Below are 27,690 nucleotides of genomic sequence, written 5' to 3'. Positions count from 1 at the left end.
ATAAGTCCAATGTGTTTGCTGCTTCTTGCTCACTGGATCCAGTCAGCATAATGTCATCAATGTAATGGGCCAGTGTGACATCTTGCAGAAGCAAAAAGTGATCTAGGTCTCTCTGAATAAAATGATGACACAAAGCTGGAGAGTTGATATACCCTTGAGGTAGGACAGTAAAGGTATATTGCTGGCCTTGTCAGCTGAAGGCAAATCACTTCTGGTGGACCTTCTGGACAGGAATGGAGAAAAAGGCATTTGCCAACTCAATGGCTGCATATCAGGTACCAGGAGATGTATTCCTTTGCTCAAGCAATGAAACCATATCTGGTACAGCAGCTGCAATTGGAATCACCACTTGGTTAAGCTTACGATAATCTGCTGTCATTCTTCAAGATCCATCTGTCTTCTGCACAGGCCAAATGGGAGAGTTGAATGGGGATGTGGTGGGAATCACCACCCCTGTGTCTTTCATGTCCTTGATGTCACCATCAAGAGGTGTGATAGTGTTTTTTATTTACTATTTTTCTAGGTAGGGGCAGCTCTAATGGCCTCCATTTGGGCCTTCCCACCATAATAGCTCTACTGGTCAGGGAGCCAATGTGGGGGTTTTGCCAGCAGAAAAGTATGTCTATGCAAATTATGCATTCTGGCACTGGGGAAATGACCACAGGATGAGTTTGGGGACCCACTGACCCACTATAAGTCAGACTGAGCTAAAACTCCATTAATTACCTGACCTCCCTAAGCCCCTACTTTAAATGGAGGGCCACAATGACATTTTGGATACCCTGGAATCAATGTCAGCTCAGAGCCAGAGTCCAGTAGTCCCTGAAATATCTGATCATTTCTCTTTCCTCAATGCACAGTTACCCTGGTAAAAGGCTGGAGGTCTTCTTGGGGAAGGATTGGGGAAAGATTCATTGCATAAATTGTGGGTAATGTAGTGGGGTTCCTTCCTCAAGGGGACCTGGCTTCCCCTTCATTCAAAGGGTTCTGGGTCTGTAAATTGGCTCAAGTCTGGAAATTGATTGAGGGGCCATGATTCTTTGTTTTTATAATTCAAATTAGCCTTTTGTCCCTTTGATGTAGAAGAATTCTCCTTATATAAATTAAGTAGGAATTCAGTAGGCTTCCTATCAATTTCATTTCTAGGAACTCTGTGATTAATTAGCCAGTGCCAGAGCTCTACACGAGTCAGACTATTCTGATTGCTGTTTTGTCTCTGCTGTGCATTATGGTAGCTACACCCACCTTGTCTTTGACGGGTTGAGTGCCACCACTTGACCCCTGCTACCTTGGGATCCAATTATTCCCACTGTATGTAAATTTTGTAGTTGGGTGACTGCTGCTCCCACTGTTAGATCTGACATATAGAGAAGAGTAATTACAGAGCTCTACAAAGATGCAGGTGCTCTCCTCACAAATCTATTTCACAAGGCATTAATTGCAAGGGCATATCTTCTGGACCCTCCCAGCTGGGATGAGTAGGTCTAAAGTGGCTAATTCACTCCACCTCCCAATCTCCCTAAGCCTTTGGATCCCTTCCTCTACATTAAACCAAGGGAGATCAAGCATTTTCAGCTTGTTAACAGTAGGCCATCTTTTAATCCATATTTCAGGTAACCAAACAAATAAACAATTAGAACCTTATTAAACTCCCTGAGCTACAACATTAAATGCAGAGTCCCTACTTAGTGGGCCCAAATCAATAAATTCAGCCTGATCCAACTCTATGTTCCTTCCACCATTATCCCATACCCTCAATATCCATTCCAATGCCTGTTCTCCAGATTTCTGTTTATATAGAGAACTCAAGCAGTTATTTTCAAATGTAGCACACCTCCTCATGGGTCACACTCTCAACCTCACCTCTAGGGGTCTGCTAGGACTTTAGTCTAGTTATAGGTGTAGAAGCAAACAGAGGTGTTGGGGGTGGCTCCTAAGGAGAACCAACATTATTTTGCCTGGCAACTGCCTCAGAGGAGGCCATCACTGTTGCCTCAGGCAGCACAGGGTTTATCTCTTCAGACAAAGGTGGAAAGGCTGATGGCAGCATGGGTAGGGGAGGTGATGTTGACACTACTGGGGATGGGGAAGCTGTTCCTTCTGCAAAAAAGGTTCATCAGAGTTTACAAACTCTGTGTTCCCAGCTTCATCAGGGTTCTCCCACACATCCCCATTCCAAGTTGCAGGGTCCCATTCTTTTCCAATTAATGCCCTCACTTTAACAGTAGACACCTGGCAATGCTGTGCATGCACCTTTCATTGCAGATCAGCCACTCACATGATAAGAGCTTGTGTCTATTTTTTCACAATTTCAGCTCTTTCCCAACAGGAGATAAGACTCTCATTCACGGCAATCTTAGCAGATTTGAGGCACGGTATCTGCTTCTGAAGCTGGAAGACAGAATTCCTGAGTTCATCATTTTCTTTCACTAATTTGTCCACTGAACTTAAGAGCCAAAAACCAGCTTCATTACATTGCTTGGTTCTCCACATATGTTCTAAGGTATTATGTATATAATCACTAAACTCCTTGACTCTCACAAGCGTTGAATTAGGAGTGTCAAATGCATTTGTTTTGCATAACTTTCTAAGCAGTTCACACCAAGGACTATCAATGGTCTCCATAGTATTAGAAGTAGACTCCTTAGCATTTTTGGGTCTAATCATATTAAGTAGCTAACTCCAGAAACCTTAAAGACAATAACACAATCCCATGCTTTATATTCTATTCCTCTAGTACTACTTCTGGTACCCAAATCTTACAAGTCAGGGTTCCCCACAGGGAAAGTACTAACTGGAATACATATATATATGTATTCCCATGGCGCACTCGTGGGAGCCCCAGGCTGGCGTGGCAGGGCTGACCGCGCCGTGCAGCATTGGTGGTATAGGGGTGAGCATAGCTGCCTTTCAAGCAGCTGACCCGTGTTCGATTCCTGGACAAGGTAGCAAGCCAACCTTTTGCGGAGGTTCCGGGCGCGGAGCCGGGGTCTCGGAGACCCGAACCCCGGTCTTCTGCATGACAGGCGGGGATACTCACCACATATACATATGTATATACATATATACACACACAAGTTTATTAAGTATTAATTTACACAATCACAAAATCCCAAAATATGCTGTTTGCAAGCACGAGGAGGAAGGGCAGCTAGCACAGGTCTCAAAACAGAAGAACTTGGAATCCAATGTTAGAGAGCAGGAAGCATCAGGCATGGGAGAGAGGTGTAGGAGAGGAAGCCAAGTCACTCTTCCCTTTTCACGTTTTTCTGCCTCCTTTATATGGGGTGGCAACAGATTAGACTGCGCACACCAGATTAAGTAGGGGTTGCCTTCCCCAGCCTGTTGACTCAAATGTTTATGACCTTTGGTAACACTGCCACAGATACACCTAGCAATACTAAGTTGCATCCGTCAATCTAATCAAGTTGACACTCAGTATTAACAAACACAGGCATAAAAAAAAAGAATGAAATCCTGTGATTGGCGGCAACATGAAAGAAACTGGAGATCACGATGTAACCTCAAATGAGCCGGGCACAGAAAGACACGGAGGGCAGGTTCTGATTCCAATCGTGGGAATTGAACAATCAGAAAGTTCACCTTGTGGAGGTAGAGAGCAGAACGATAGACACCAGAGGCTGGAGAGGGTGGGTGGGTGACTGGGGTGAAGAGAGGTTGGCGAAATGGGTACGAGCATGCGTTTCGATGGAGGCAATACGTTCTAATAATGTTCCATGGCAGAGTGGGGCGACTAGGGGTCACAACGATGTATTAGCGTGTGTTTCAGAGCTGGAAGACAGCACCTGAGGTGTTCCCAACAGGTAGAGATGACAGATACCCACGGGATGGATGCCCTTCATCCCCTCAGTTGATCATCGATCGCCACGCAATCTACACGTGTTACCGCATGTCACAGGAGTCCCATCAATATCATGTCCGCATGAAGAAAAACATAATCATGCTACAAGGGCGATTGTCACAGCTCTGGCTCCCCAGCGCCATGGCCCGTGGTCTCGGCTCCTCAAGTTCCGCTGCCATTTCTACCAAAGCCGCTGACACCCGTGGAGCCCAATCACGGATCCCGCGCTCCAAGGGTCTGGCACGCCTTGGAAAAGCCAGTGCGCTTGCTGGCATGAGTGGCTCTGGCACGTGGCCCAAACGCTGGGCGCAGATCCCCCGCAGCCGAGAGAGAAGTGGCCCGTCAGCCACCCGGCTTGGCTTGGCGGAAGCCGCTCTGCTCGAGAGTCCTGGCCCATTCCGTGGCCAGACGAGGGTGCGAGGTGGGCGGCGGCGGCGGCGGCGGCGGCGGTAGTGGCCGCGGTCACCTGGCGGCCATGGGAGGAGAAAGCCTGACCCGGCCGGTGGGCCTTGCCACTGAGAAAGAGTGGGAGGGAGGCGAGCACCTGACAAGGAAGAACTGTGACGCGGATGTTGCGAAGGTGGCGCCAGCGAGGCCAAAAGGACGGAGGGGTGGGGGTAGGCGGGGAGGTGGGGGCGCACGTGGAGGCCGCCGGAGGTTGTGGCTGGGGCGCCTGAGAAGCGAGGGAGCCTGTTGGTCAAAAGGGGAGGTGTGAAGGGGCCTGGCAGTTGGCAGGCAGAGCCAAAGAAGGAAGGCTTCCCTGACCGGGAATCGAACCCGGGCCGCGGCGGTGAGAGCGCCGAATCCTAACCACTAGACCACCAGGGAGAGACGGCCTTCAGGGCCCGGCTTGCGCCTCCTGGCCCCAGCGCCTGTGGCCCCAGCATTGGGCGCTACCTTGGCGCCTGTCCCCTGCTTCCCTTTAAAACAAACACCCGCAACCAGCCCCGGAGACGCGGGCGGCAACCCGCCCGCCCCAACCAGCAGCTCTGGCCCTGTTGGCAGCACACCCTCCAAACACCGCGCCCCTCCTTCCCGGGCGCACACGCACGCAGCCCCTGGCCAAGCTCCGACACGAGCCCCGCGCCCGGGACCTCCGCAAAAGGTCGGCCCGCTGCGTTGGCCGGGAATCGAACCCGGGTCAACTGCTTGGAAGGCAGCTATGCTCACCACTATACCACCAACGCCGCACGGCGCGGGCAGCCCCGCCACGCCGGCCCGGGGCTCCCACGAGCGCGCCGCCCACGCCCGGCGCAGCAGCGCCCCGACGCCCCGTCCGTCCGCCTGCCCGCCCGCAGCTCCGCGCTGCCACGGCCCCGCCAAAGGCCGGCCCGCGCCCCACCGGTGCAAGGCGAGCGCGGCTGCCCCGTTCCGCCCCCGTTCTGCGTCTGGGGGCGCTCTCGCTCCCTGGCAGACCCGGGCCGCCGGAGTCCTTCTCCACCAGGTGTCCGGGGGGCACACGGCCGGCGTCCACAGGGTCCTCAACTCCTCCGCCTCCCACCGACCGCCGCCGGGCCCTGTGCCAAGTGGCAGAAAGCCTCTTCCCACAACCACTTTGGGCCGGCAGCTCGCTGGGCGCCCTGGGGGCCAGAGGAGGCCGCCCGGCTGTGGCGATCAAGGGGCGGGCGAGAAGAAAAGGGAGGAGGCCAAGGGGGCCCCTGAGGCCAAGGGGGCCCAGAGGGCCCAGGGGGCCAAGGGGCCAGGCAGGTCAGGCCCGGGATGGCGCCCTGCGACTAGCTGGAGGGCGGAGGAAGGAGAAGGAGGGCCCACAGGCTGGGTCCGAGGCGGCGGCCCTAAAAGGACTGCTGCCTCCCCGTCGGGGAATCGAACCCCGGTCTCCCGCGTGACAGGCGGGGATACTCACCACTATACTAACGAGGACGACGGCCACGGTCGCCGGGACGCCAGACCCCACTCCGACCGCGGACGCCTAGCCCTGCCTTGATCCCCTCCCCCGACCGCAGGGGCCCCGCGCCTGCTCGCCCTCCACCCGCCACCCGCCACCCGCCACCCGCCACCCGCCACCCGCCACCGTTGGCGCGGCCTACCCCGACACCCAAGAAAGCACCCTGCGGTCCCACTGGGACCCGGAGCCGGACCCCGACAGCTACCGGAGCGGCGTGGAACCTCCCCTTGCGCCCTGCCTGCCGTCTCCAGCGCGGGGATCGCGCCGGCAGGAAGAGGCTGCGGGCGAAACAGCCAGGCTGCCGCTCCTAGGACGTGGTGGGCGCGCGCCCTGCGGGGTTCCGCCAGCGGAGGCGCGGGCGCGGGGGCGGGCGGCGGCGCCCGGCCCGACGCGGACCGTTTGGGTCCGGGGTGGGGACGCGGAGGCGTCCACGCCAACGCCGGCCGGCTCCGTTCACTCGGCGCCCGCTCCGGCCCCGCGGTCCGTCGGTTGCGCACCGAACCCAGACAGGCGCCGGCCAAGGGCGCCGGCGTTCGCGCCGGGTCCCAGCCAGGCGAGCGGCGACGCGCCCCGGCGCGCCGTCAGGATGGCCGAGCGGTCTAAGGCGCTGCGTTCAGGTCGCAGTCTCCCCTGGAGGCGTGGGTTCGAATCCCACTCCTGACAACCCGACCTTTTGGCCCGCCCGCCGGAGGGCAACGCCCATCGCAACCCTGGAGCACCTTTGGTCGGTTCCTGCCTTGAGCCCTTGCCCACTCTCCAAACTCCAGCCCCCTGGAAGCAAGCCTCCAAAACGCCGCCGCTTCTCAGGCACGTCCCTTCTTCCTGCCCACCCGCCGGCCGTCGCAGAAACAGCCCAGGACCATGCGCCAGCGCCCGCGACCCTTTACCGATTGCCCTTCGGACAGACGCACTCCCCACCACCTCACACGCCCTCTTCCCTGGCCCCACACACACAGCGAGCGACCGCGACCACCTTCCACGCTCTTCCCTACCTATCTCCTCCGCCCGCCTTCTCCTCACTCGCCCAAACAGACGCAGCCCAGACTCTGCCCCTATTCCTCCTTTTCCCGCCTTCCTCCCACCGGCCTCCGCCCAGCGCCCAGCGCCCAACGCCTTGAATCGCCGCTGCGCTGCCCAGAGGCCTCCGGCGTGCACAGCCCGCTCGGTTTCACCCTCCAACCTCTGACCGCCGAACAGCAGCGAGCGAGCGACCCGCTCTTGGAGCCGCGCACACTTCTCCCACCACAGGCACGCCATCCAACATCCTGCCCTTTCCTCCGGTACCCCTCGGACCCCGCCTGCGCATTCCACTCTCCCGACGCCCTAGGCAGGTCGCCGATCTCACCTCGCTACTTGTGCTCCCTTCCCGCTAACACCTGCCTGCCGGCCCACCTGCAGCCGGGACGCCTGCCGGCCAGAGGCAGCGGGATCCCTGCACACAGCCTGGCAGGCGAGTCCGTACCCGGAAAGATAGCCAACGAGGAATCACCAGCGGAAGCCCTAGATCCCCGTCACGCGCCCACAAACGCCAGGCCCCGCCGGGACAGCTCTGCGCCACACCACACCGCATCCCCACGCGGGAAGCCGCGGCCTGGGCCGTCCCAGCCACACCCAGCGCGCCTTCTCCCGGGTCAGCCAGCTGCGGCTCTGCCAAAGCGCTCCTCCGCTCCTTTCTGGCGCTCCAGCCTCCCTACCAGCCCATCGGGGCCGGACCCCGAGTGCGAGCCGGTGGCCTGGGTCAGAGCGCAGAAGCGAGGCGCCCACGGACTTGGTCTGCGTTTCTGAGCCGCACGCGGCGGCTGCGAGACCCGTCCCCCATCGCCGCCCCCGCTCGCTGACACGCTGACACACCCACCCCCACACCCACCCGCAGCTGACACAAGCGAGAAGGCCAGCCCGGCCGGAACAACAACAACAACAACAACAACAACAACAACAAAGAAAACAAAACAAACACAAAAGAAAAACTCTGGGTCTGGGCCGGGGATCCGCGCTCAGCAAGGCCCGCCACAGCTCAGCTGCCCACACGGGCATTCGGGCGCGGGCCACGGCTGGTCCTTCCCCTGGCGACCCCGGCGGGCAGTCTCTGGGCTCTGGGCGGCAGAGAAAGCGCAAGACGGGAGGAGTCGGCCTCTCTCCCTCCGCTCTCCCTCCGCGCCGCGCCCCAGGTCCCTCGACGTGACGGGAGCCTCCCCTTCTGCTCGCCCCGTCGGGCCAGCCTCTCGTGGACGGCCCAATGGGAAGGAGACCAATGGCAGGCGGTGACCAGTGAACGGCGGCTGGTGGCGAGTTCCGCCGTGCCAGCTTCCGTTGGCGTTTACCATCGGTGCATGGGTGGTTCAGTGGTAGAATTCTCGCCTGCCACGCGGGAGGCCCGGGTTCGATTCCCGGCCCATGCAGCACGCCCTCCCATTTTGGTGCTGCTGCTGCTCCAAATGGAGCTGCGCTCGCCTCTGCCGCCTCCTTACACTCCGGGCGCGCCAGCGTGTCCTGCAACGGCTGCGCTCCCACGCGCGATGCCCCTCTGCCCTTTCTTCCGTGCCTCTCTCCACTGACTTGCGGGTGAGGCTGACCCCTCCCCCCTTCCTTGGTAAAAACAACCCCTCCAAACACGAAAGCACGCCAGACACCAGCCCTTGGCAACCTCCTGGTCCTGTTTCTCTTCACTACCCTGCCACCACCTCTGCCCGACGCATTTCACTTCAAGGAATATCGCCAGGCACCACGGGCTTGCACCCACTCGCCCCACCTCTTCTCTTCACCCTTCACCACCTCTACCTCTTTGTCTCTCTCTCTCCCCCTCGATGGCTCCCCACATCCAGAAAATGTTGCCATGGTTGCCCTTCCATCCTGAAGACGGCTTATTTATGTCTGGGGTCCAGTTGCATTCCCTACCCCTTCGGGACGTGGGACGTGGCCTCCAGTCGCTCTGTCACGATGTCTGCCCCACCCTGGGCTGCTTGTCACCTCACCCCAGCCCCACTCCGTATTCTGACTGCCCAGCCCAAGCAGCATCCCAGTCTCCCCGGCGGGGATCCCCCTTGACCACACAGACTTCCTTCCTTCCAAGACCCACCCGCTGACAATGTACTCTTCCGTCCAGCCTTCAGGCTCAGCCCTCCCTCCGCCGTCTTTTTCTCACCCCAACCGCCTTTTCACTCACACACACACAGACACACACACACATTCTCACTCCCTCTCTCTCTCTGTCTCACTGGGTCTCCAGCTCTCTCTCTCTCTCTCTCTCTCTCTCTCTGTGACTCTATCTCTCTGTCTCTCTCTCTCGCACATCCAGCTCTCCCTCTCGCCGTCAATGCCCCTCTCTCACACGACTCATATCCCTCAGCCCTGGCCTCCTTCAGGCTCTTCAGACACATGCCAGCTCCGCCACCAGCTGCGATCCCTCCGACCGCATGGGCAGCCCGCGAGGTGCCCTAACGCCCCAGGCCTCTGCACGACTTCCGTTTGACTGGATAGCCTCACTCCCAGACCTTGCCAGCCAGTCCTCTGCACCCCCTGGACACCCTGGACTCTTTCTTCCAGCTCCCAGCACACGACATGCTTCTCTCCTTTCCTTGGTGTCAGCCCCTTGCCCCGGGCTGGGGTGGACGCCAGCCACGGGAACGGACACCTTCGTCCATCACTGTCACCCGCTGACATCCACCCACATCGCCCTGGCAAGCAAGCCAGCCTCCCGTGGGGATGGCAAACCTCTCCATCCCCGATAGGGTCTGGTCTCTCTCTGCAGGTGATCCGACTGTGCCAAGATCCCACGAATGACACGGGACAGCTTTGTGCAGTTGGTTGGACCTCTACTTTGCCCCTAAAGAGAGTATTGGCAAGAAGTCGACTGACCTCTGCCATTGACTCGGGGAATCAGCCAAACAGTAAGATCAATACGGGTTGAATAGAGGGTTGGAGAACTGGGCTCATCTGTGCTAAGGAGGGGATGGGAAGAAAGTTCCACAGCGAATCTTGGCGTTGGGGATAGGTACCGTCTCCACATGTTCCTTGACACTTGGAGAGAAGATCGAGAGCGTAGGTCAGGCAATGGGAAGCAAACCTCGGCTACAGGTCTATCATGAACCCCAACTCCGCACATGTGGCTTTGGTCAGCTTGGCTGTTGGGTTTTCCCCACCAGCTCCTGCGTCCTCCACGCTTCAATGCCCGTGGCCAGGTTGGTCCAAATAACGGGACCTCTCGAGATTCGTTTTCACATCCAGAATAGGCGAGAATCTCAAACCTGTCAACAGTGAGTGGGAGCACGTGTACACACATGCGCGTGTATGTTGCGGGAAGTCAGGGACCCCGAACGGAGGGGCCGGCTGGAGCTGGGGCAGAGGAACATAAATTGTGAAGATTTCATTTCTATATGGACATTTATGGGTTCCCAAATAATACTTTTATAATTCCTTATGCCTGTCTTTGCTTTAATCTCTGAATCCTGTTATCTTCGTAAGCTGAGGATGGACGTCACCTCAGGACCACGGTGATAATTGGGTTCACTGTACAAATTGACTGTAAAACATGTGTGTTTGAACAATATGAAATCAGTGCACCTTGAGAAAGAATAGAATAACAGCGATTTTTAGGGAACAAGGGAAGACAGCCATAAGGTCTGACTGACTGCGGGGTCGGGCAAAAAGCGCCGTAGTTTTCTTCTAGCAGAGAGCCCATAAGCGGACGTGCAAGTAGGGAAGGTACCGCTAAATTCTTTTCCTAGCAAGGAATATTGAGATTAATACTCTGGGAAGGGAATGCATTCCTGGTGGGAGGTCTATAAACAGCCGCTGTGGGAACGGCTGTCCTATGCGGTCGAGATAAGGCCTGAGACACGCCCTGGTCTCCTGCAGTACCATCAGGCTTATCAGGGCGGGGAAAAACTGCGCCCTGCTGCGTTTGTGGTCAGGCCGGTTGTCTGCTCTCGAACCCCGTTTTCTGTTGTTTGAGATGTTTATCAAGACAATACGTGCACCGCTGAACGTAGACCCTTATCAATAAATCTGCTTTTGCCCTTTGCCCTGTTCCCTCAGAAGCATGCGATCTTTGTTCTGCTTTTTGCCCTTCGAAGCATGTGATCTTTGTACCTACTCCCCGTTCGTACACCCCCTCCCCTTTTGAAATCCTTAACAAAAACTTGCTGGTTTTGAGGCTCGGGTGGGCATCACGGTCCTACCGATATGTGATGTCACCCCCGGCGGCCCAGCTGTCAAATTCCTCTCTTTGTACTCTCCCTCTTTATTTCTCAGCCGGCCGGCACTTACGGAAAATAGAAGGAACCTACGCCGAAATATCGGGGGCGGGTTCCCCCGATAGGTGTATGAAGAAAATGCTCACCGTCACCCATCGTCGGGGAAATGCAAATGAAAACCACGAGGAGCTGTCATCTTACCCCGCTTAGGATGGCTATCATTAAAGCCGGAGGGAAAATAACCAACCCTGGCGACGAGGTAGACAAAAGGCAAGACTTAGACCCCGTCGGCGGAAAGGCGAATAAGTACAGCCGCCATGAAAAACGGCATGGAGATATCTGAAAACAAAATGCAACAAACCGACAAACAAACAAAACCCCACCCCAACCCTACCCTGCCACCTCCCCCCAACCCCTCGCACACAGATAATTCAAGGTAGAGCTACCTTTGGGCCCGGCAATCCCGCGGATGGGTGTTTAACCAAAGCACCAGGAAATCTGAATTTCCGAGGGATACCTGCACCCCCATGTTTACTGCAGCACTGTTCACAATTGCAGAAACGTCGAATCAACCTAAGCGTCTATCGGCCGGGAAATGGATTAACGAAAACGTGGCATGTGGACACCATGGAATACGATTTGGCCATAAAAAGGAAGGAAATCCTCTCGTCTGCAGCAACAGAGGTGGAACTAAAGGTCACGATGTAACCTCAAATGAGCCGGGCACAGAAAGACACGGAGGGCAGGTTCTGATTCCAATCGTGGGAATTGAACAATCAGAAAGTTCACCTTGTGGAGGTAGAGAGCAGAACGATAGACACCAGAGGCTGGAGAGGGTGGGTGGGTGACTGGGGTGAAGAGAGGTTGGCGAAATGGGTACGAGCATGCGTTTCGATGGAGGCAATACGTTCTAATAATGTTCCATGGCAGAGTGGGGAGACTAGGGGTCACAACGATGTATTAGCGTGTGTTTCAGAGCTGGAAGACAGCACCTGAGGTGTTCCCAACAGGTAGAGATGACAGATACCCACGGGATGGATGCCCTTCATCCCCTCAGTTGATCATCGATCGCCACGCAATCTACACGTGTTACCGCATGTCACAGGAGTCCCATCAATATCATGTCCGCATGAAGAAAAACATAATCATGCTACAAGGGCGATTGTCACAGCTCTGGCTCCCCAGCGCCATGGCCCGTGGTCTCGGCTCCTCAAGTTCCGCTGCCATTTCTACCAAAGCCGCTGACACCCGTGGAGCCCAATCACGGATCCCGCGCTCCAAGGGTCTGGCACGCCTTGGAAAAGCCAGTGCGCTTGCTGGCATGAGTGGCTCTGGCACGTGGCCCAAACGCTGGGCGCAGATCCCCCGCAGCCGAGAGAGAAGTGGCCCGTCAGCCACCCGGCTTGGCTTGGCGGAAGCCGCTCTGCTCGAGAGTCCTGGCCCATTCCGTGGCCAGACGAGGGTGCGAGGTGGGCGGCGGCGGTGGCGGCGGCGGCGGCGGCGGTAGTGGCCGCGGTCACCTGGCGGCCATGGGAGGAGAAAGCCTGACCCGGCCGGTGGGCCTTGCCACTGAGAAAGAGTGGGAGGGAGGCGAGCACCTGACAAGGAAGAACTGTGACGCGGATGTTGCGAAGGTGGCGCCAGCGAGGCCAAAAGGACGGAGGGGTGGGGGTAGGCGGGGAGGTGGGGGCGCACGTGGAGGCCGCCGGAGGTTGTGGCTGGGGCGCCTGAGAAGCGAGGGAGCCTGTTGGTCAAAAGGGGAGGTGTGAAGGGGCCTGGCAGTTGGCAGGCAGAGCCAAAGAAGGAAGGCTTCCCTGACCGGGAATCGAACCCGGGCCGCGGCGGTGAGAGCGCCGAATCCTAACCACTAGACCACCAGGGAGAGACGGCCTTCAGGGCCCGGCTTGCGCCTCCTGGCCCCAGCGCCTGTGGCCCCAGCATTGGGCGCTACCTTGGCGCCTGTCCCCTGCTTCCCTTTAAAACAAACACCCGCAACCAGCCCCGGAGACGCGGGCGGCAACCCGCCCGCCCCAACCAGCAGCTCTGGCCCTGTTGGCAGCACACCCTCCAAACACCGCGCCCCTCCTTCCCGGGCGCACACGCACGCAGCCCCTGGCCAAGCTCCGACACGAGCCCCGCGCCCGGGACCTCCGCAAAAGGTCGGCCCGCTGCGTTGGCCGGGAATCGAACCCGGGTCAACTGCTTGGAAGGCAGCTATGCTCACCACTATACCACCAACGCCGCACGGCGCGGGCAGCCCCGCCACGCCGGCCCGGGGCTCCCACGAGCGCGCCGCCCACGCCCGGCGCAGCAGCGCCCCGACGCCCCGTCCGTCCGCCTGCCCGCCCGCAGCTCCGCGCTGCCACGGCCCCGCCAAAGGCCGGCCCGCGCCCCACCGGTGCAAGGCGAGCGCGGCTGCCCCGTTCCGCCCGCGTTCTGCGTCTGGGGGCGCTCTCGCTCCCTGGCAGACCCGGGCCGCCGGAGTCCTTCTCCACCAGGTGTCCGGGGGGCACACGGCCGGCGTCCACAGGGTCCTCAACTCCTCCGCCTCCCACCGACCGCCGCCGGGCCCTGTGCCAAGTGGCAGAAAGCCTCTTCCCACAACCACTTTGGGCCGGCAGCTCGCTGGGCGCCCTGGGGGCCAGAGGAGGCCGCCCGGCTGTGGCGATCAAGCGGCGGGCGAGAAGAAAAGGGAGGAGGCCAAGGGGGCCCCTGAGGCCAAGGGGGCCCAGAGGGCCCAGGGGGCCAAGGGGCCAGGCAGGTCAGGCCCGGGATGGCGCCCTGCGACTAGCTGGAGGGCGGAGGAAGGAGAAGGAGGGCCCACAGGCTGGGTCCGAGGCGGCGGCCCTAAAAGGACTGCTGCCTCCCCGTCGGGGAATCGAACCCCGGTCTCCCGCGTGACAGGCGGGGATACTCACCACTATACTAACGAGGACGACGGCCACGGTCGCCGGGACGCCAGACCCCACTCCGACCGCGGACGCCTAGCCCTGCCTTGATCCCCTCCCCCGACCGCAGGGGCCCCGCGCCTGCTCGCCCTCCACCCGCCACCCGCCACCCGCCACCCGCCACCCGCCACCCGCCACCGTTGGCGCGGCCTACCCCGACACCCAAGAAAGCACCCTGCGGTCCCACTGGGACCCGGAGCCGGACCCCGACAGCTACCGGAGCGGCGTGGAACCTCCCCTTGCGCCCTGCCTGCCGTCTCCAGCGCGGGGATCGCGCCGGCAGGAAGAGGCTGCGGGCGAAACAGCCAGGCTGCCGCTCCTAGGACGTGGTGGGCGCGCGCCCTGCGGGGTTCCGCCAGCGGAGGCGCGGGCGCGGGGGCGGGCGGCGGCGCCCGGCCCGACGCGGACCGTTTGGGTCCGGGGTGGGGACGCGGAGGCGTCCACGCCAACGCCGGCCGGCTCCGTTCACTCGGCGCCCGCTCCGGCCCCGCGGTCCGTCGGTTGCGCACCGAACCCAGACAGGCGCCGGCCAAGGGCGCCGGCGTTCGCGCCGGGTCCCAGCCAGGCGAGCGGCGACGCGCCCCGGCGCGCCGTCAGGATGGCCGAGCGGTCTAAGGCGCTGCGTTCAGGTCGCAGTCTCCCCTGGAGGCGTGGGTTCGAATCCCACTCCTGACAACCCGACCTTTTGGCCCGCCCGCCGGAGGGCAACGCCCATCGCAACCCTGGAGCACCTTTGGTCGGTTCCTGCCTTGAGCCCTTGCCCACTCTCCAAACTCCAGCCCCCTGGAAGCAAGCCTCCAAAACGCCGCCGCTTCTCAGGCACGTCCCTTCTTCCTGCCCACCCGCCGGCCGTCGCAGAAACAGCCCAGGACCATGCGCCAGCGCCCGCGACCCTTTACCGATTGCCCTTCGGACAGACGCACTCCCCACCACCTCACACGCCCTCTTCCCTGGCCCCACACACACAGCGAGCGACCGCGACCACCTTCCACGCTCTTCCCTACCTATCTCCTCCGCCCGCCTTCTCCTCACTCGCCCAAACAGACGCAGCCCAGACTCTGCCCCTATTCCTCCTTTTCCCGCCTTCCTCCCACCGGCCTCCGCCCAGCGCCCAGCGCCCAACGCCTTGAATCGCCGCTGCGCTGCCCAGAGGCCTCCGGCGTGCACAGCCCGCTCGGTTTCACCCTCCAACCTCTGACCGCCGAACAGCAGCGAGCGAGCGACCCGCTCTTGGAGCCGCGCACACTTCTCCCACCACAGGCACGCCATCCAACATCCTGCCCTTTCCTCCGGTACCCCTCGGACCCCGCCTGCGCATTCCACTCTCCCGACGCCCTAGGCAGGTCGCCGATCTCACCTCGCTACTTGTGCTCCCTTCCCGCTAACACCTGCCTGCCGGCCCACCTGCAGCCGGGACGCCTGCCGGCCAGAGGCAGCGGGATCCCTGCACACAGCCTGGCAGGCGAGTCCGTACCCGGAAAGATAGCCAACGAGGAATCACCAGCGGAAGCCCTAGATCCCCGTCACGCGCCCACAAACGCCAGGCCCCGCCGGGACAGCTCTGCGCCACACCACACCGCATCCCCACGCGGGAAGCCGCGGCCTGGGCCGTCCCAGCCACACCCAGCGCGCCTTCTCCCGGGTCAGCCAGCTGCGGCTCTGCCAAAGCGCTCCTCCGCTCCTTTCTGGCGCTCCAGCCTCCCTACCAGCCCATCGGGGCCGGACCCCGAGTGCGAGCCGGTGGCCTGGGTCAGAGCGCAGAAGCGAGGCGCCCACGGACTTGGTCTGCGTTTCTGAGCCGCACGCGGCGGCTGCGAGACCCGTCCCCCATCGCCGCCCCCGCTCGCTGACACGCTGACACACCCACCCCCACACCCACCCGCAGCTGACACAAGCGAGAAGGCCAGCCCGGCCGGAACAACAACAACAACAACAACAACAACAACAACAACAACAAAGAAAACAAAACAAACACAAAAGAAAAACTCTGGGTCTGGGCCGGGGATCCGCGCTCAGCAAGGCCCGCCACAGCTCAGCTGCCCACACGGGCATTCGGGCGCGGGCCACGGCTGGTCCTTCCCCTGGCGACCCCGGCGGGCAGTCTCTGGGCTCTGGGCGGCAGAGAAAGCGCAAGACGGGAGGAGTCGGCCTCTCTCCCTCCGCTCTCCCTCCGCGCCGCGCCCCAGGTCCCTCGACGTGACGGGAGCCTCCCCTTCTGCTCGCCCCGTCGGGCCAGCCTCTCGTGGACGGCCCAATGGGAAGGAGACCAATGGCAGGCGGTGACCAGTGAACGGCGGCTGGTGGCGAGTTCCGCCGTGCCAGCTTCCGTTGGCGTTTACCATCGGTGCATGGGTGGTTCAGTGGTAGAATTCTCGCCTGCCACGCGGGAGGCCCGGGTTCGATTCCCGGCCCATGCAGCACGCCCTCCCATTTTGGTGCTGCTGCTGCTCCAAATGGAGCTGCGCTCGCCTCTGCCGCCTCCTTACACTCCGGGCGCGCCAGCGTGTCCTGCAACGGCTGCGCTCCCACGCGCGATGCCCCTCTGCCCTTTCTTCCGTGCCTCTCTCCACTGACTTGCGGGTGAGGCTGACCCCTCCCCCCTTCCTTGGTAAAAACAACCCCTCCAAACACGAAAGCACGCCAGACACCAGCCCTTGGCAACCTCCTGGTCCTGTTTCTCTTCACTACCCTGCCACCACCTCTGCCCGACGCATTTCACTTCAAGGAATATCGCCAGGCACCACGGGCTTGCACCCACTCGCCCCACCTCTTCTCTTCACCCTTCACCACCTCTACCTCTTTGTCTCTCTCTCTCCCCCTCGATGGCTCCCCACATCCAGAAAATGTTGCCATGGTTGCCCTTCCATCCTGAAGACGGCTTATTTATGTCTGGGGTCCAGTTGCATTCCCTACCCCTTCGGGACGTGGGACGTGGCCTCCAGTCGCTCTGTCACGATGTCTGCCCCACCCTGGGCTGCTTGTCACCTCACCCCAGCCCCACTCCGTATTCTGACTGCCCAGCCCAAGCAGCATCCCAGTCTCCCCGGCGGGGATCCCCCTTGACCACACAGACTTCCTTCCTTCCAAGACCCACCCGCTGACAATGTACTCTTCCGTCCAGCCTTCAGGCTCAGCCCTCCCTCCGCCGTCTTTTTCTCACCCCAACCGCCTTTTCACTCACACACACACAGACACACACACACATTCTCACTCCCTCTCTCTCTCTGTCTCACTGGGTCTCCAGCTCTCTCTCTCTCTCTCTCTCTCTCTCTCTGTGACTCTATCTCTCTGTCTCTCTCTCTCGCACATCCAGCTCTCCCTCTCGCCGTCAATGCCCCTCTCTCACACGACTCATATCCCTCAGCCCTGGCCTCCTTCAGGCTCTTCAGACACATGCCAGCTCCGCCACCAGCTGCGATCCCTCCGACCGCATGGGCAGCCCGCGAGGTGCCCTAACGCCCCAGGCCTCTGCACGACTTCCGTTTGACTGGATAGCCTCACTCCCAGACCTTGCCAGCCAGTCCTCTGCACCCCCTGGACACCCTGGACTCTTTCTTCCAGCTCCCAGCACACGACATGCTTCTCTCCTTTCCTTGGTGTCAGCCCCTTGCCCCGGGCTGGGGTGGACGCCAGCCACGGGAACGGACACCTTCGTCCATCACTGTCACCCGCTGACATCCACCCACATCGCCCTGGCAAGCAAGCCAGCCTCCCGTGGGGATGGCAAACCTCTCCATCCCCGATAGGGTCTGGTCTCTCTCTGCAGGTGATCCGACTGTGCCAAGATCCCACGAATGACACGGGACAGCTTTGTGCAGTTGGTTGGACCTCTACTTTGCCCCTAAAGAGAGTATTGGCAAGAAGTCGACTGACCTCTGCCATTGACTCGGGGAATCAGCCAAACAGTAAGATCAATACGGGTTGAATAGAGGGTTGGAGAACTGGGCTCATCTGTGCTAAGGAGGGGATGGGAAGAAAGTTCCACAGCGAATCTTGGCGTTGGGGATAGGTACCGTCTCCACATGTTCCTTGACACTTGGAGAGAAGATCGAGAGCGTAGGTCAGGCAATGGGAAGCAAACCTCGGCTACAGGTCTATCATGAACCCCAACTCCGCACATGTGGCTTTGGTCAGCTTGGCTGTTGGGTTTTCCCCACCAGCTCCTGCGTCCTCCACGCTTCAATGCCCGTGGCCAGGTTGGTCCAAATAACGGGACCTCTCGAGATTCGTTTTCACATCCAGAATAGGCGAGAATCTCAAACCTGTCAACAGTGAGTGGGAGCACGTGTACACACATGCGCGTGTATGTTGCGGGAAGTCAGGGACCCCGAACGGAGGGGCCGGCTGGAGCTGGGGCAGAGGAACATAAATTGTGAAGATTTCATTTCTATATGGACATTTATGGGTTCCCAAATAATACTTTTATAATTCCTTATGCCTGTCTTTGCTTTAATCTCTGAATCCTGTTATCTTCGTAAGCTGAGGATGGACGTCACCTCAGGACCACGGTGATAATTGGGTTCACTGTACAAATTGACTGTAAAACATGTGTGTTTGAACAATATGAAATCAGTGCACCTTGAGAAAGAATAGAATAACAGCGATTTTTAGGGAACAAGGGAAGACAGCCATAAGGTCTGACTGACTGCGGGGTCGGGCAAAAAGCGCCGTAGTTTTCTTCTAGCAGAGAGCCCATAAGCGGACGTGCAAGTAGGGAAGGTACCGCTAAATTCTTTTCCTAGCAAGGAATATTGAGATTAATACTCTGGGAAGGGAATGCATTCCTGGTGGGAGGTCTATAAACAGCCGCTGTGGGAACGGCTGTCCTATGCGGTCGAGATAAGGCCTGAGACACGCCCTGGTCTCCTGCAGTACCATCAGGCTTATCAGGGCGGGGAAAAACTGCGCCCTGCTGCGTTTGTGGTCAGGCCGGTTGTCTGCTCTCGAACCCCGTTTTCTGTTGTTTGAGATGTTTATCAAGACAATACGTGCACCGCTGAACGTAGACCCTTATCAATAAATCTGCTTTTGCCCTTTGCCCTGTTCCCTCAGAAGCATGCGATCTTTGTTCTGCTTTTTGCCCTTCGAAGCATGTGATCTTTGTACCTACTCCCCGTTCGTACACCCCCTCCCCTTTTGAAATCCTTAACAGAAACTTGCTGGTTTTGAGGCTCGGGTGGGCATCACGGTCCTACCGATATGTGATGTCACCCCCGGCGGCCCAGCTGTCAAATTCCTCTCTTTGTACTCTCCCTCTTTATTTCTCAGCCGGCCGGCACTTACGGAAAATAGAAGGAACCTACGCCGAAATATCGGGGGCGGGTTCCCCCGATAGGTGTATGAAGAAAATGCTCACCGTCACCCATCGTCGGGGAAATGCAAATGAAAACCACGAGGAGCTGTCATCTTACCCCGCTTAGGATGGCTATCATTAAAGCCGGAGGGAAAATAACCAACCCTGGCGACGAGGTAGACAAAAGGCAAGACTTAGACCCCGTCGGCGGAAAGGCGAATAAGTACAGCCGCCATGAAAAACGGCATGGAGATATCTGAAAACAAAATGCAACAAACCGACAAACAAACAAAACCCCACCCCAACCCTACCCTGCCACCTCCCCCCAACCCCTCGCACACAGATAATTCAAGGTAGAGCTACCTTTGGGCCCGGCAATCCCGCGGATGGGTGTTTAACCAAAGCACCAGGAAATCTGAATTTCCGAGGGATACCTGCACCCCCATGTTTACTGCAGCACTGTTCACAATTGCAGAAACGTCGAATCAACCTAAGCGTCCATCGGCCGGGAAATGGATTAACGAAAACGTGGCATGTGGACACCATGGAATACGATTTGGCCATAAAAAGGAAGGAAATCCTCTCGTCTGCAGCAACAGAGGTGGAACTAAAGGTCACGATGTAACCTCAAATGAGCCGGGCACAGAAAGACACGGAGGGCAGGTTCTGATTCCAATCGTGGGAATTGAACAATCAGAAAGTTCACCTTGTGGAGGTAGAGAGCAGAACGATAGACACCAGAGGCTGGAGAGGGTGGGTGGGTGACTGGGGTGAAGAGAGGTTGGCGAAATGGGTACGAGCATGCGTTTCGATGGAGGCAATACGTTCTAATAATGTTCCATGGCAGAGTGGGGCGACTAGGGGTCACAACGATGTATTAGCGTGTGTTTCAGAGCTGGAAGACAGCACCTGAGGTGTTCCCAACAGGTAGAGATGACAGATACCCACGGGATGGATGCCCTTCATCCCCTCAGTTGATCATCGATCGCCACGCAATCTACACGTGTTACCGCATGTCACAGGAGTCCCATCAATATCATGTCCGCATGAAGAAAAACATAATCATGCTACAAGGGCGATTGTCACAGCTCTGGCTCCCCAGCGCCATGGCCCGTGGTCTCGGCTCCTCAAGTTCCGCTGCCATTTCTACCAAAGCCGCTGACACCCGTGGAGCCCAATCACGGATCCCGCGCTCCAAGGGTCTGGCACGCCTTGGAAAAGCCAGTGCGCTTGCTGGCATGAGTGGCTCTGGCACGTGGCCCAAACGCTGGGCGCAGATCCCCCGCAGCCGAGAGAGAAGTGGCCCGTCAGCCACCCGGCTTGGCTTGGCGGAAGCCGCTCTGCTCGAGAGTCCTGGCCCATTCCGTGGCCAGACGAGGGTGCGAGGTGGGCGGCGGCGGCGGCGGCGGCGGCGGCGGCGGCGGCGGCGGTAGTGGCCGCGGTCACCTGGCGGCCATGGGAGGAGAAAGCCTGACCCGGCCGGTGGGCCTTGCCACTGAGAAAGAGTGGGAGGGAGGCGAGCACCTGACAAGGAAGAACTGTGACGCGGATGTTGCGAAGGTGGCGCCAGCGAGGCCAAAAGGACGGAGGGGTGGGGGTAGGCGGGGAGGTGGGGGCGCACGTGGAGGCCGCCGGAGGTTGTGGCTGGGGCGCCTGAGAAGCGAGGGAGCCTGTTGGTCAAAAGGGGAGGTGTGAAGGGGCCTGGCAGTTGGCAGGCAGAGCCAAAGAAGGAAGGCTTCCCTGACCGGGAATCGAACCCGGGCCGCGGCGGTGAGAGCGCCGAATCCTAACCACTAGACCACCAGGGAGAGACGGCCTTCAGGGCCCGGCTTGCGCCTCCTGGCCCCAGCGCCTGTGGCCCCAGCATTGGGAGCTACCTTGGCGCCTGTCCCCTGCTTCCCTTTAAAACAAACACCCGCAACCAGCCCCGGAGACGCGGGCGGCAACCCGCCCGCCCCAACCAGCAGCTCTGGCCCTGTTGGCAGCACACCCTCCAAACACCGCGCCCCTCCTTCCCGGGCGCACACGCACGCAGCCCCTGGCCAAGCTCCGACACGAGCCCCGCGCCCGGGACCTCCGCAAAAGGTCGGCCCGCTGCGTTGGCCGGGAATCGAACCCGGGTCAACTGCTTGGAAGGCAGCTATGCTCACCACTATACCACCAACGCCGCACGGCGCGGGCAGCCCCGCCACGCCGGCCCGGGGCTCCCACGAGCGCGCCGCCCACGCCCGGCGCAGCAGCGCCCCGACGCCCCGTCCGTCCGCCTGCCCGCCCGCAGCTCCGCGCTGCCACGGCCCCGCCAAAGGCCGGCCCGCGCCCCACCGGTGCAAGGCGAGCGCGGCTGCCCCGTTCCGCCCGCGTTCTGCGTCTGGGGGCGCTCTCGCTCCCTGGCAGACCCGGGCCGCCGGAGTCCTTCTCCACCAGGTGTCCGGGGGGCACACGGCCGGCGTCCACAGGGTCCTCAACTCCTCCGCCTCCCACCGACCGCCGCCGGGCCCTGTGCCAAGTGGCAGAAAGCCTCTTCCCACAACCACTTTGGGCCGGCAGCTCGCTGGGCGCCCTGGGGGCCAGAGGAGGCCGCCCGGCTGTGGCGATCAAGCGGCGGGCGAGAAGAAAAGGGAGGAGGCCAAGGGGGCCCCTGAGGCCAAGGGGGCCCAGAGGGCCCAGGGGGCCAAGGGGCCAGGCAGGTCAGGCCCGGGATGGCGCCCTGCGACTAGCTGGAGGGCGGAGGAAGGAGAAGGAGGGCCCACAGGCTGGGTCCGAGGCGGCGGCCCTAAAAGGACTGCTGCCTCCCCGTCGGGGAATCGAACCCCGGTCTCCCGCGTGACAGGCGGGGATACTCACCACTATACTAACGAGGACGACGGCCACGGTCGCCGGGACGCCAGACCCCACTCCGACCGCGGACGCCTAGCCCTGCCTTGATCCCCTCCCCCGACCGCAGGGGCCCCGCGCCTGCTCGCCCTCCACCCGCCACCCGCCACCCGCCACCCGCCACCCGCCACCCGCCACCGTTGGCGCGGCCTACCCCGACACCCAAGAAAGCACCCTGCGGTCCCACTGGGACCCGGAGCCGGACCCCGACAGCTACCGGAGCGGCGTGGAACCTCCCCTTGCGCCCTGCCTGCCGTCTCCAGCGCGGGGATCGCGCCGGCAGGAAGAGGCTGCGGGCGAAACAGCCAGGCTGCCGCTCCTAGGACGTGGTGGGCGCGCGCCCTGCGGGGTTCCGCCAGCGGAGGCGCGGGCGCGGGGGCGGGCGGCGGCGCCCGGCCCGACGCGGACCGTTTGGGTCCGGGGTGGGGACGCGGAGGCGTCCACGCCAACGCCGGCCGGCTCCGTTCACTCGGCGCCCGCTCCGGCCCCGCGGTCCGTCGGTTGCGCACCGAACCCAGACAGGCGCCGGCCAAGGGCGCCGGCGTTCGCGCCGGGTCCCAGCCAGGCGAGCGGCGACGCGCCCCGGCGCGCCGTCAGGATGGCCGAGCGGTCTAAGGCGCTGCGTTCAGGTCGCAGTCTCCCCTGGAGGCGTGGGTTCGAATCCCACTCCTGACAACCCGACCTTTTGGCCCGCCCGCCGGAGGGCAACGCCCATCGCAACCCTGGAGCACCTTTGGTCGGTTCCTGCCTTGAGCCCTTGCCCACTCTCCAAACTCCAGCCCCCTGGAAGCAAGCCTCCAAAACGCCGCCGCTTCTCAGGCACGTCCCTTCTTCCTGCCCACCCGCCGGCCGTCGCAGAAACAGCCCAGGACCATGCGCCAGCGCCCGCGACCCTTTACCGATTGCCCTTCGGACAGACGCACTCCCCACCACCTCACACGCCCTCTTCCCTGGCCCCACACACACAGCGAGCGACCGCGACCACCTTCCACGCTCTTCCCTACCTATCTCCTCCGCCCGCCTTCTCCTCACTCGCCCAAACAGACGCAGCCCAGACTCTGCCCCTATTCCTCCTTTTCCCGCCTTCCTCCCACCGGCCTCCGCCCAGCGCCCAGCGCCCAACGCCTTGAATCGCCGCTGCGCTGCCCAGAGGCCTCCGGCGTGCACAGCCCGCTCGGTTTCACCCTCCAACCTCTGACCGCCGAACAGCAGCGAGCGAGCGACCCGCTCTTGGAGCCGCGCACACTTCTCCCACCACAGGCACGCCATCCAACATCCTGCCCTTTCCTCCGGTACCCCTCGGACCCCGCCTGCGCATTCCACTCTCCCGACGCCCTAGGCAGGTCGCCGATCTCACCTCGCTACTTGTGCTCCCTTCCCGCTAACACCTGCCTGCCGGCCCACCTGCAGCCGGGACGCCTGCCGGCCAGAGGCAGCGGGATCCCTGCACACAGCCTGGCAGGCGAGTCCGTACCCGGAAAGATAGCCAACGAGGAATCACCAGCGGAAGCCCTAGATCCCCGTCACGCGCCCACAAACGCCAGGCCCCGCCGGGACAGCTCTGCGCCACACCACACCGCATCCCCACGCGGGAAGCCGCGGCCTGGGCCGTCCCAGCCACACCCAGCGCGCCTTCTCCCGGGTCAGCCAGCTGCGGCTCTGCCAAAGCGCTCCTCCGCTCCTTTCTGGCGCTCCAGCCTCCCTACCAGCCCATCGGGGCCGGACCCCGAGTGCGAGCCGGTGGCCTGGGTCAGAGCGCAGAAGCGAGGCGCCCACGGACTTGGTCTGCGTTTCTGAGCCGCACGCGGCGGCTGCGAGACCCGTCCCCCATCGCCGCCCCCGCTCGCTGACACGCTGACACACCCACCCCCACACCCACCCGCAGCTGACACAAGCGAGAAGGCCAGCCCGGCCGGAACAACAACAACAACAACAACAACAACAACAACAACAAAGAAAACAAAACAAACACAAAAGAAAAACTCTGGGTCTGGGCCGGGGATCCGCGCTCAGCAAGGCCCGCCACAGCTCAGCTGCCCACACGGGCATTCGGGCGCGGGCCACGGCTGGTCCTTCCCCTGGCGACCCCGGCGGGCAGTCTCTGGGCTCTGGGCGGCAGAGAAAGCGCAAGACGGGAGGAGTCGGCCTCTCTCCCTCCGCTCTCCCTCCGCGCCGCGCCCCAGGTCCCTCGACGTGACGGGAGCCTCCCCTTCTGCTCGCCCCGTCGGGCCAGCCTCTCGTGGACGGCCCAATGGGAAGGAGACCAATGGCAGGCGGTGACCAGTGAACGGCGGCTGGTGGCGAGTTCCGCCGTGCCAGCTTCCGTTGGCGTTTACCATCGGTGCATGGGTGGTTCAGTGGTAGAATTCTCGCCTGCCACGCGGGAGGCCCGGGTTCGATTCCCGGCCCATGCAGCACGCCCTCCCATTTTGGTGCTGCTGCTGCTCCAAATGGAGCTGCGCTCGCCTCTGCCGCCTCCTTACACTCCGGGCGCGCCAGCGTGTCCTGCAACGGCTGCGCTCCCACGCGCGATGCCCCTCTGCCCTTTCTTCCGTGCCTCTCTCCACTGACTTGCGGGTGAGGCTGACCCCTCCCCCCTTCCTTGGTAAAAACAACCCCTCCAAACACGAAAGCACGCCAGACACCAGCCCTTGGCAACCTCCTGGTCCTGTTTCTCTTCACTACCCTGCCACCACCTCTGCCCGACGCATTTCACTTCAAGGAATATCGCCAGGCACCACGGGCTTGCACCCACTCGCCCCACCTCTTCTCTTCACCCTTCACCACCTCTACCTCTTTGTCTCTCTCTCTCCCCCTCGATGGCTCCCCACATCCAGAAAATGTTGCCATGGTTGCCCTTCCATCCTGAAGACGGCTTATTTATGTCTGGGGTCCAGTTGCATTCCCTACCCCTTCGGGACGTGGGACGTGGCCTCCAGTCGCTCTGTCACGATGTCTGCCCCACCCTGGCTGCTTGTCACCTCACCCCAGCCCCACTCCGTATTCTGACTGCCCAGCCCAAGCAGCATCCCAGTCTCCCCGGCGGGGATCCCCCTTGACCACACAGACTTCCTTCCTTCCAAGACCCACCCGCTGACAATGTACTCTTCCGTCCAGCCTTCAGGCTCAGCCCTCCCTCCGCCGTCTTTTTCTCACCCCAACCGCCTTTTCACTCACACACACACAGACACACACACACATTCTCACTCCCTCTCTCTCTCTGTCTCACTGGGTCTCCAGCTCTCTCTCTCTCTCTCTCTCTCTCTCTGTGACTCTATCTCTCTGTCTCTCTCTCTCGCACATCCAGCTCTCCCTCTCGCCGTCAATGCCCCTCTCTCACACGACTCATATCCCTCAGCCCTGGCCTCCTTCAGGCTCTTCAGACACATGCCAGCTCCGCCACCAGCTGCGATCCCTCCGACCGCATGGGCAGCCCGCGAGGTGCCCTAACGCCCCAGGCCTCTGCACGACTTCCGTTTGACTGGATAGCCTCACTCCCAGACCTTGCCAGCCAGTCCTCTGCACCCCCTGGACACCCTGGACTCTTTCTTCCAGCTCCCAGCACACGACATGCTTCTCTCCTTTCCTTGGTGTCAGCCCCTTGCCCCGGGCTGGGGTGGACGCCAGCCACGGGAACGGACACCTTCGTCCATCACTGTCACCCGCTGACATCCACCCACATCGCCCTGGCAAGCAAGCCAGCCTCCCGTGGGGATGGCAAACCTCTCCATCCCCGATAGGGTCTGGTCTCTCTCTGCAGGTGATCCGACTGTGCCAAGATCCCACGAATGACACGGGACAGCTTTGTGCAGTTGGTTGGACCTCTACTTTGCCCCTAAAGAGAGTATTGGCAAGAAGTCGACTGACCTCTGCCATTGACTCGGGGAATCAGCCAAACAGTAAGATCAATACGGGTTGAATAGAGGGTTGGAGAACTGGGCTCATCTGTGCTAAGGAGGGGATGGGAAGAAAGTTCCACAGCGAATCTTGGCGTTGGGGATAGGTACCGTCTCCACATGTTCCTTGACACTTGGAGAGAAGATCGAGAGCGTAGGTCAGGCAATGGGAAGCAAACCTCGGCTACAGGTCTATCATGAACCCCAACTCCGCACATGTGGCTTTGGTCAGCTTGGCTGTTGGGTTTTCCCCACCAGCTCCTGCGTCCTCCACGCTTCAATGCCCGTGGCCAGGTTGGTCCAAATAACGGGACCTCTCGAGATTCGTTTTCACATCCAGAATAGGCGAGAATCTCAAACCTGTCAACAGTGAGTGGGAGCACGTGTACACACATGCGCGTGTATGTTGCGGGAAGTCAGGGACCCCGAACGGAGGGGCCGGCTGGAGCTGGGGCAGAGGAACATAAATTGTGAAGATTTCATTTCTATATGGACATTTATGGGTTCCCAAATAATACTTTTATAATTCCTTATGCCTGTCTTTGCTTTAATCTCTGAATCCTGTTATCTTCGTAAGCTGAGGATGGACGTCACCTCAGGACCACGGTGATAATTGGGTTCACTGTACAAATTGACTGTAAAACATGTGTGTTTGAACAATATGAAATCAGTGCACCTTGAGAAAGAATAGAATAACAGCGATTTTTAGGGAACAAGGGAAGACAGCCATAAGGTCTGACTGACTGCGGGGTCGGGCAAAAAGCGCCGTAGTTTTCTTCTAGCAGAGAGCCCATAAGCGGACGTGCAAGTAGGGAAGGTACCGCTAAATTCTTTTCCTAGCAAGGAATATTGAGATTAATACTCTGGGAAGGGAATGCATTCCTGGTGGGAGGTCTATAAACAGCCGCTGTGGGAACGGCTGTCCTATGCGGTCGAGATAAGGCCTGAGACACGCCCTGGTCTCCTGCAGTACCATCAGGCTTATCAGGGCGGGGAAAAACTGCGCCCTGCTGCGTTTGTGGTCAGGCCGGTTGTCTGCTCTCGAACCCCGTTTTCTGTTGTTTGAGATGTTTATCAAGACAATACGTGCACCGCTGAACGTAGACCCTTATCAATAAATCTGCTTTTGCCCTTTGCCCTGTTCCCTCAGAAGCATGCGATCTTTGTTCTGCTTTTTGCCCTTCGAAGCATGTGATCTTTGTACCTACTCCCCGTTCGTACACCCCCTCCCCTTTTGAAATCCTTAACAAAAACTTGCTGGTTTTGAGGCTCGGGTGGGCATCACGGTCCTACCGATATGTGATGTCACCCCCGGCGGCCCAGCTGTCAAATTCCTCTCTTTGTACTCTCCCTCTTTATTTCTCAGCCGGCCGGCACTTACGGAAAATAGAAGGAACCTACGCCGAAATATCGGGGGCGGGTTCCCCCGATAGGTGTATGAAGAAAATGCTCACCGTCACCCATCGTCGGGGAAATGCAAATGAAAACCACGAGGAGCTGTCATCTTACCCCGCTTAGGATGGCTATCATTAAAGCCGGAGGGAAAATAACCAACCCTGGCGACGAGGTAGACAAAAGGCAAGACTTAGACCCCGTCGGCGGAAAGGCGAATAAGTACAGCCGCCATGAAAAACGGCATGGAGATATCTGAAAACAAAATGCAACAAACCGACAAACAAACAAAACCCCACCCCAACCCTACCCTGCCACCTCCCCCCA

The 27,690-nt window shown here is 60.2% G+C and overlaps 15 non-coding genes across 15 annotated transcripts; 6 read left to right on the top strand and 9 right to left on the bottom strand.

Moving 5' to 3' along the window:
* Positions 1 to 4,618: 4,618 nt before the first annotated feature.
* Positions 4,619 to 4,690, bottom strand: TRNAE-CUC (transfer RNA glutamic acid (anticodon CUC)). The gene has a single exon. It is a non-coding gene; the product is annotated as a tRNA-Glu (tRNA).
* Positions 4,691 to 4,977: 287 nt separating this feature from the next.
* Positions 4,978 to 5,049, bottom strand: TRNAG-UCC (transfer RNA glycine (anticodon UCC)). The gene has a single exon. It is a non-coding gene; the product is annotated as a tRNA-Gly (tRNA).
* Positions 5,050 to 5,671: 622 nt separating this feature from the next.
* Positions 5,672 to 5,743, bottom strand: TRNAD-GUC (transfer RNA aspartic acid (anticodon GUC)). The gene has a single exon. It is a non-coding gene; the product is annotated as a tRNA-Asp (tRNA).
* A 605-nt stretch (positions 5,744 to 6,348) lies between these two features.
* Positions 6,349 to 6,431, top strand: TRNAL-CAG (transfer RNA leucine (anticodon CAG)). Its single transcript has one exon. It is a non-coding gene; the product is annotated as a tRNA-Leu (tRNA).
* A 1,665-nt stretch (positions 6,432 to 8,096) lies between these two features.
* TRNAG-GCC (transfer RNA glycine (anticodon GCC)) lies at positions 8,097 to 8,167 on the top strand. The gene has a single exon. It is a non-coding gene; the product is annotated as a tRNA-Gly (tRNA).
* A 4,603-nt stretch (positions 8,168 to 12,770) lies between these two features.
* TRNAE-CUC (transfer RNA glutamic acid (anticodon CUC)) lies at positions 12,771 to 12,842 on the bottom strand. The gene has a single exon. It is a non-coding gene; the product is annotated as a tRNA-Glu (tRNA).
* Positions 12,843 to 13,129: 287 nt separating this feature from the next.
* On the bottom strand, positions 13,130 to 13,201 carry TRNAG-UCC (transfer RNA glycine (anticodon UCC)). The gene has a single exon. It is a non-coding gene; the product is annotated as a tRNA-Gly (tRNA).
* A 622-nt stretch (positions 13,202 to 13,823) lies between these two features.
* On the bottom strand, positions 13,824 to 13,895 carry TRNAD-GUC (transfer RNA aspartic acid (anticodon GUC)). The gene has a single exon. It is a non-coding gene; the product is annotated as a tRNA-Asp (tRNA).
* A 605-nt stretch (positions 13,896 to 14,500) lies between these two features.
* On the top strand, positions 14,501 to 14,583 carry TRNAL-CAG (transfer RNA leucine (anticodon CAG)). The gene has a single exon. It is a non-coding gene; the product is annotated as a tRNA-Leu (tRNA).
* A 1,671-nt stretch (positions 14,584 to 16,254) lies between these two features.
* TRNAG-GCC (transfer RNA glycine (anticodon GCC)) lies at positions 16,255 to 16,325 on the top strand. Its single transcript has one exon. It is a non-coding gene; the product is annotated as a tRNA-Gly (tRNA).
* Positions 16,326 to 20,937: 4,612 nt separating this feature from the next.
* TRNAE-CUC (transfer RNA glutamic acid (anticodon CUC)) lies at positions 20,938 to 21,009 on the bottom strand. Its single transcript has one exon. It is a non-coding gene; the product is annotated as a tRNA-Glu (tRNA).
* A 287-nt stretch (positions 21,010 to 21,296) lies between these two features.
* Positions 21,297 to 21,368, bottom strand: TRNAG-UCC (transfer RNA glycine (anticodon UCC)). Its single transcript has one exon. It is a non-coding gene; the product is annotated as a tRNA-Gly (tRNA).
* A 622-nt stretch (positions 21,369 to 21,990) lies between these two features.
* On the bottom strand, positions 21,991 to 22,062 carry TRNAD-GUC (transfer RNA aspartic acid (anticodon GUC)). Its single transcript has one exon. It is a non-coding gene; the product is annotated as a tRNA-Asp (tRNA).
* Positions 22,063 to 22,667: 605 nt separating this feature from the next.
* On the top strand, positions 22,668 to 22,750 carry TRNAL-CAG (transfer RNA leucine (anticodon CAG)). Its single transcript has one exon. It is a non-coding gene; the product is annotated as a tRNA-Leu (tRNA).
* A 1,668-nt stretch (positions 22,751 to 24,418) lies between these two features.
* Positions 24,419 to 24,489, top strand: TRNAG-GCC (transfer RNA glycine (anticodon GCC)). The gene has a single exon. It is a non-coding gene; the product is annotated as a tRNA-Gly (tRNA).
* The last annotated feature ends 3,201 nt before the right edge of the window (positions 24,490 to 27,690 follow it).

Source organism: Macaca nemestrina, chromosome 1 (assembly GCF_043159975.1).
Source record: "Macaca nemestrina isolate mMacNem1 chromosome 1, mMacNem.hap1, whole genome shotgun sequence".
NCBI lineage: Eukaryota > Metazoa > Chordata > Mammalia > Primates > Cercopithecidae > Macaca > Macaca nemestrina.
This window is presented reverse-complemented; position numbering and strand designations above follow the sequence as displayed.